General features: G+C 49.3%; 1 protein-coding gene across 7 annotated transcripts in view; it reads right to left on the reverse strand.

Moving 5' to 3' along the window:
* Dus4 (Dihydrouridine synthase 4) overlaps positions 1–7,500 on the reverse strand; it is a 333,705-nt gene that overhangs the window by 83,948 nt on the left and 242,257 nt on the right. The window contains exon 1 of one of the 7 annotated variants that reach the window (XM_071663323.1): positions 3,305–3,436. The exons of the other annotated variants lie outside the window; for them this stretch is intronic. The gene's annotated coding sequence lies outside the window, so the exon portion shown is untranslated. Of the gene's footprint in view, positions 1–3,304; positions 3,437–7,500 lie in introns of those variants that run through there. 7 annotated transcript variants of the gene reach the window in all.

The following is a 7,500-nucleotide window of genomic DNA, read 5'->3' on the forward strand; positions in this document are numbered from 1 at the left end:
ATGAGTGAGGAAAGATTGACCAAGGGGATATATGTGTCGGAGGTGGAGGGAACGAGGAGAAGAGGGAGACCAAATTGGAGGTGGAAAGATGGAGTGAAAAAGATTTTGTGTGATCGGGGCCTGAATATGCAGGAGGGTGAAAGGAGGGCAAGGAATAGAGTGAATTGGAGCGATGTGGTATACCGGGGTTGACGTGCTGTCAGTGGATTGAATCAAGGCATGTGAAGCGTCTGGGGTAAACCATGGAAAGCTGTGTAGCTATGTATATTTGCGTGTGTGGACGTATGTATATACATGTGTATGGGGGGGGGGCCATTTCTTTCGTCTGTTTCCTTGCGCTACCTCGCAAACGCGGGAGACAGCGACAAAGTATAATAGAAATAAAAAATCTTTTCTTTCTTTCAAACTATTCGCCATTTCCCGCATTAGCGAGGTAGCGTTAAGAACAGAGGACTGGGCCTTTGAGGGAATACCCTCACCTGGCCCAATTCTCTGTTCCTTCTTTTGGAAAAAAAAAAAAAAAAAAAAAAAAAACATACACATACACATACACATACACACACGACACGACCACTAAAAGCACACACACACACACACACACACACACACACACGACACGACCACTAAAAGCACACACACACACACGACACAACCACTAAAAGCACACACACACACACACACACACATACACACACACACACACACACACGACACGACCACTAAAAGCACACACACACACACGACACAGCCACTAAAAGCACACACACACACACACACACAAACACACACACACATACACGACACAACCACTAAAAGCACACACACACACACACACACACACACACACGCACGACACAACCACTAAAAGCACACACACACACACACACACACACACACACACACACACACACGACAGTGACGTGATGGGTAGGTAGGTACAGTGTGTCAATGTCCTTGGGAACCAGACAACACTAGTTCAACCATCTGGTGGCAAAATTCACTCGATTAATTTCGTGGAATTTGTAAAGCGCTACAAACTAGCAGTTCTTCAGCGCTTTTCAGAATGTACAACTGAAAACTTAAACCTATTTACTCTGCATTATACATTTTGCCTTCCTGTAATATAAAGTATATCTACAATCTTAAAGTTAATCATATAAAATCATACACTTTGGCTTGCTGTCATATACAGTATACCTAAAATTATAAAGCTAATTATATAAAATCATAAATTTTGACTTAAAAACATCATCAATTTGTTTACTTTATCATTAATGTCGACAGTTACTCCACTACTGACCCGTTATTCCATACAATGTTATCATGGTACCATGTGATTCGTACTGGACTCTCAGACTCGTATATTACTGGCATATGGTGAGCACATGTGTCCAGGGGAGTATTACAGCTGCAGGTGTCACATACTGGGGCAGGTTCCTCCCCATGAAGTGACCCAGGAGGGGTCAACACACAGTCACCAATCCTCAGTCGAGAAAGAATTAGTCTCGAACTGGCGTTTCCTATTGAGGAAGCGAACGCCATACTTCAACACCTCTCTTTATCCTCTGTAGTTCTGGTCTTATGGCCTCCAAGTCTCATCTGGTTGTGACCTTTACATCAAACACTACTATTCTCTCTCCTGCTTAACATATCACTGCTTGGTATAACTCACATATATAATACCTGCATTAAGCTCAGCGTCTGCTGATCTGTCAGGACGCCAGCAGAAACCGAACACATCCTATTCATAGAGAGGATTCTTACAATGCTGTCTCTTGACTTTTCGAACTATGGGATGCACAGGAGCATAGTATGATATGGCTTGGAATGCATCCTGGGAATCGAGTTAGCCCGTAAACCTTTTGATTTTAAGGAGATTGATGATTTGCTGTGTATGCAGACTGACTACCACACAGTTCTGAGGTAAATATGCACGGATCTCAAAGTAGTGTCGGTGTATGAGAACCTTCACCATCTATGACACAGTTTGCAACTTCATCGCATCTTTTTAGGTCCGTCTGTAAATGTCTTAATCAATTCACAGGATGAATATCATTTTTATACATGTATTTTTTCTGCTTTGACAGAGCATCAATCCGATCAAACCACTAAGTTATTCTGTCCTCATTTTGGGGGGCATCGACTCGGCATACATCAGCCGTCATACGTGCTGTACACCTGATAACAGGGTTTGGGTTTGATCCCACGCTAAGGACAGGTCATCCTGAGACGCAGTTAGGGGGGGAAGAGTCACTGAGGGCCGGGGGTTGGGGGACGTGGGGAGGGAGGAGAGCGAGGAGGGTGAGGTGAGTAGGTCAGGACAAGGACTGGAACCAGAACTGTACACTTACTTCTTGTTTCCGTATAACCCCCGACTTATAGGACCACACTGTCATAAACATTGCTTTGTCGGTATATGGGAAGACGAAGCAATGACCCTAAATCACATACATCACCTCGAGTGATTGAGGAACTACAAAGGAAAAGGACGAAGGCCTTCAATCTGCCCACAATGAAGTAAGGAACACGGGGAGACATCGTACCTATTGTACACAAATTTCCAGCAACAGGTCATGAGGAGAGTGACACAGGACTGCGTTCCGCTCTCCAGCAGTGGATGAGTCCAGGCTGAGAGGAGCACACCAGCAAGTAAGGGGTGAGGGTTAGTGTGTACCACCTGAGGGTGAGGTTGAGGAACCATGTCTTCAGCCACTGAGGTGGTGTGTGGCCTCGTGGACCAAGCTAAGCCAATGAGGAAGGACACCCAGACTGACTGCCACTGGGAAGGTTGAGGGAAAATGTGACACTCAGAATCATGGATGGGAGGTGGAGGGCCCCACACACTTCCCTCTCCACGTATAAGCAATCAGGCAGCTTCGACGATCTGTCATTCCTTCCGGGAGACACGTTACTTGATGGTAGTAACCTGAGCATAAACAATGAACACGAACATACACACGCATACACAGGATAGGGTGTGTGTGTGTGTGTGTGTGTGTGTGTGTGTGTGTGTGTGTGTGTGTGTGTGTGTGTGTGTGTGTGTGTACACTAAAGAGAGTACATATGCACAAGGTTAAAAGAAGGAACATCACGAGAGTAAAACTCTCTCCCAGAACCACACAAATGGTAATCATACACACAGACACCCACCCACCCACCCACACACGTACATGTACGTGTTTGTGTAAACAGTCGGATACAGAAGTGAGCTAATGTGTTCTCTCGTCCAGCACGTGCATGGCATATGCTTACTAGACCCGTGCACAAATCATGCACTCTGGGGTTAACTAACTAATACACTAACCTTAATACACTAACTGTAGTCAAGCAACAATACTACAGTCAACCAACTACAGTGGCAAGGAATAGTGAAATCAACCGTGGAGGGATCCCAACCCGGGCACTGCCGAGGCTGGGGACAAAATCTAAACACTTCACCACCAACCAACCAGCGGGCAGACCACTCCCCGAGCCCCCTGGGGGGCGCACCGTGAGCGCCTCGTCCTCGCCAACACCACGCACACACACACACACACACACACACACACACACACAGCTACGATTCCTGAGCGAGGCGGAAGAGCACAGGGTTCTATAGAGGCGGTGACGACACCAAGGGAACATGCACGAACTTTTTACTCCGCGTGTGTGTGTGTGTGTGTGTGTGTGTGTGTGTGTGTGTGTGTGAAGTGTAGTACAGAGGTGAGTGGTTGGGGGCGTGGGTGGAGGGAGGGGAAAATTTGAGGGTTAGTGGTCACGCTGTGAGCCAAGCTATCGAAGGGTTTACTGCCTTGTGTGTGTGTGTGGGGGGGGGGGGGGTTAGGGTCATCCTGCAAGTGCTGACATGGTCAGCAGGAAGTTAAGGGTTGCGCCGCATGTGCTGACACCATCAACAGCATGTCAGGGGTCACCCAGCAAGTGCTGACACCATCAACAACATGTCAGGGGTCACCCAGCAAGTGCTGACACCATCAACAACATGTCAGGGGTCACCCAGCAAGTGCTGACACCATCAACATGTCAGGGGTCACCCAGCAAGTGCTGACACCATCAACAACATGTCAGGGGTCACCCAGCAAGTGCTGACACCATCAACAACATGTCAGGGGTCACCCAGCAAATGCTGACACCATCAACAACATGTCAGGGGTCACCCAGCAAATGCTGACACCATCACCAACATGTCAGGGGTCACCCAGCAAGTGCTGACACCATCAACAACATGTCAGGGGTCACCCAGCAAATGCTGACACCATCAACAACATGTCAGGGGTCACCCAGCAAGTGCTGACACCATCACCAACACGTCAGGGGTCACCCAGCAAGTGCTGACACCATCGACAATATGTCAGGGGTCACCCAGCAAGTGCTGACACCATCACCAACACGTCAGGGGTCACCCAGCAAGTGCTGACACCATCACCAACATGTCAGGGGTCACCCAGCAAGTGCTGACACCATCAACAACACGTCAGGGGTCACCCAGCAAGTGCTGACACCGTGAACTACATGTCAGGGGTCACCCAGCAAGTGCTGACACCATCAACAACATGCCAGGGGTCACCCAGCAAGTGCTGACACCATCAACAACACGTCAGGGGTCACCCAGCAAGTGCTGACACCATCAACAGCATGTCAGGGGTCACCCAGCAAGTGCTGACACCATCACCAACACGTCAGGGGTCACCCAGCAAGTGCTGACACCATCGACAACACGTCAGGGGTCACCCAGCAAGTGCTGACACCATCAACAACACGTCAGGGGTCACCCAGCAAGTGCTGACACCATCACCAACACGTCAGGGGTCACCCAGCAAGTGCTGACACCATCAACAACATGCCAGGGGTCACCCAGCAAGTGCTGACACCATCACCAACACGTCAGGGGTCACCCAGCAAGTGCTGACACCATCAACAACATGCCAGGGGTCACCCAGCAAGTGCTGACACCATCAACAACATGCCAGGGGTCACCCAGCAAGTGCTGACACCATCAACAACATGCCAGGGGTCACCAGCAAGTGCTGACACCATCAGAAGGAAGTTAGGGGAGGAGGAGGAGGAGGAGGAGGGGAGGGGGTTAGTCCTCCCAGTGCTGCCAACACTCTCATCAGATATCTCGCCCGTAAACACGCAAACATAAACATCGCGCTGAAAGCTCTCGTATCTACAGCTTATTAACGAATGTTACTCACAGCAACGTTACCATCATTCATAACAATGTGACCGTTGTTCACAACAACGTTACCAGTTTGTGTTGACGAAGAGGGACCTTAAATCATTCAATATATCGGGTCATTAGGTCAACGTTCTGTTATCGCTGTGTGTCTCCTGACTTCGTGTTCCTCAGGGAAAGAAGCAATTTACAGCAGCGAGATACGATCACCTTATACCCCAGCTCCCCCTGTAACCATAAACTGGTACTCACCTCATAAACTCTTGACAGGGTGGATTTGAGCTCCATACCTTAACACTCACACCCCTCTACACCACCATCATCTTTGTGCCACCGTCTGCCAGCAGCCAGCCATCAAACATATCCCAACACTCGTGAATACAGAAGAATGGTGTCGGTGGCGAAGCCGAGGTCTGTTATTCTCTTACCGTCGGTGCCACACACTGCGTACCATTTATTCCATTACGGGCACAAAGCTTCTGGGTATTTATGGCCCGGGTTCTGCTACGTCAACGCCCGACACATGCGAGCCATGTAACCGCTGTAGGAGCCGTGTAGCCACTGTAAGAGCTGTGTAGCCGCTGTAGCAGCCGTGTAGCCAGTGTAGCAGCCGTGTGCCCGCTGTAAGAGTTGTGTGGCCGCGGTAGGAGCAGTGTAGTCGCTGTAGGAGCCGTGTAGCCGCTGTAGGAGCCGTGTGGCCGCTGTAGCAACCGTGAATAATAAACTAAACCTATACGAAGTCTAAACACCTTCCCTAGTGGCAGGGCTACCTGCTGGGTCATCCCATACCAGGCCTTACGTATACTACACACGACTTGCACACTCTGGGGCGGCACACCGCCTGCCTCCTGTGTGTGTGTGTGTGTGTGTGTGTGTGTGTGTGTGTGTGTGTGTGTGTGTTTCCTAATGGTATTACATAATGCACAACTGATCCTTCTTGTAAAGCTCCAACGAAGACGGCAGAAAATTTCCTAAGACACTCACGTGAGCCTTCTCTCTCTCTCGCCCCAGAAAAAAAAGGTGCTTCTTGCCCTTCACAAGAAAAAAAAAGTCTCTTTCTCACAAGTCAAGAACCTCCTCCCCCCTGACCTTAAAAAAACGATCCTCTCTCTCCTGCCACGTAGAGCCTCCCACCTGTACCCCCTCACCAGCCTTCCCTCATCTACAAATTCAGAGAGGAACCACCTCTCTCCTTACTTACCGATGATGATCCACCTACTACCCCCTCCAACATGCCCTACAAATGTAGCCTCTCCTCCTTGAAGTACGCAGCAGCCTCTTCTCCCCAACCCCCAGGCTCAATATAAGCTCCACACACCCACCCTCCTCCTCCTCCTCCTCCGCAGAGAAGCAATGCTCCCCCCTCCTCCCTCAGCAAGCGCCGTCGCCTCCTCATGCCCCCGACACAAGACCGGCTTCCCACACCAGAGCAGTACCAACCACCAGCCCTCCTCCGCCCACGCGGGACGCTCCCACGAACACGACCCGGCCACAATCTCCTCTCGGGAATATCTATCCCTCTCCATCCGCGACAACACATCGTCAGTTGTGATCCTAATGCCATTACCCGTCACTACAGCCATCCAGTATACCGTCTTCAGGAAACTGGTGTCACTGTATCGCGCCATGTAGGTACAAATGACGGGCTACCGTGTCTAGTGTTAGAAAGACTAATTCTGACAAGCCTAGCTAGCTCGACGCGTGAGTGTGTTCTTGCTTAATCTCTCCGAAATACACACACACATACACACTCATATACTTGATCACCTTTTGCCACTTCAGTAAGGTAACGCCAGTTACAGACCAAGAAAACCACATTAGCTCACATTCACTCTGTAGCTGTCATGTGTAATGCACCGACACCACAGCTCCCTATCCACATCAAGGCCCCGAGACCTTTCCATGGTTTATCCCGGGCGCTTCACATGCTCTGGTTCAGTTCACTGACAGCACGTCGACCCCAATATTATCAAAACGTTCCAATTCAATCTGTCCTGTGCACGCCTTTCACCCTCCTGCTTGTTTAGGCCCCAATCACTCAAAATATTCTTTACTCATGTCCTTCCACCTCCAATTTGGTCTCCCCGTTCTCCTTGTTCCCTCCACTTCTGACATAATTCCTCTTTGTTAACCTTTCCTCACTCATTCTCTCCATATGTCCAGACCATTTCAACACACCCTCTTCTGCTCTTTCAAGCACACTCTTTATATTACCACACATCTATCTTACCCTTTCATTACTCAGTCGATCAAACCACCTCATTTCCAACACATCCACCCTCCTCCGTACAACTCTATCTAAAGTCCATTCCTCGCATCCATAT

This window comes from Panulirus ornatus, chromosome 7 (genome assembly GCF_036320965.1).
Source record: "Panulirus ornatus isolate Po-2019 chromosome 7, ASM3632096v1, whole genome shotgun sequence".
Classification (NCBI taxonomy): domain Eukaryota; kingdom Metazoa; phylum Arthropoda; class Malacostraca; order Decapoda; family Palinuridae; genus Panulirus; species Panulirus ornatus.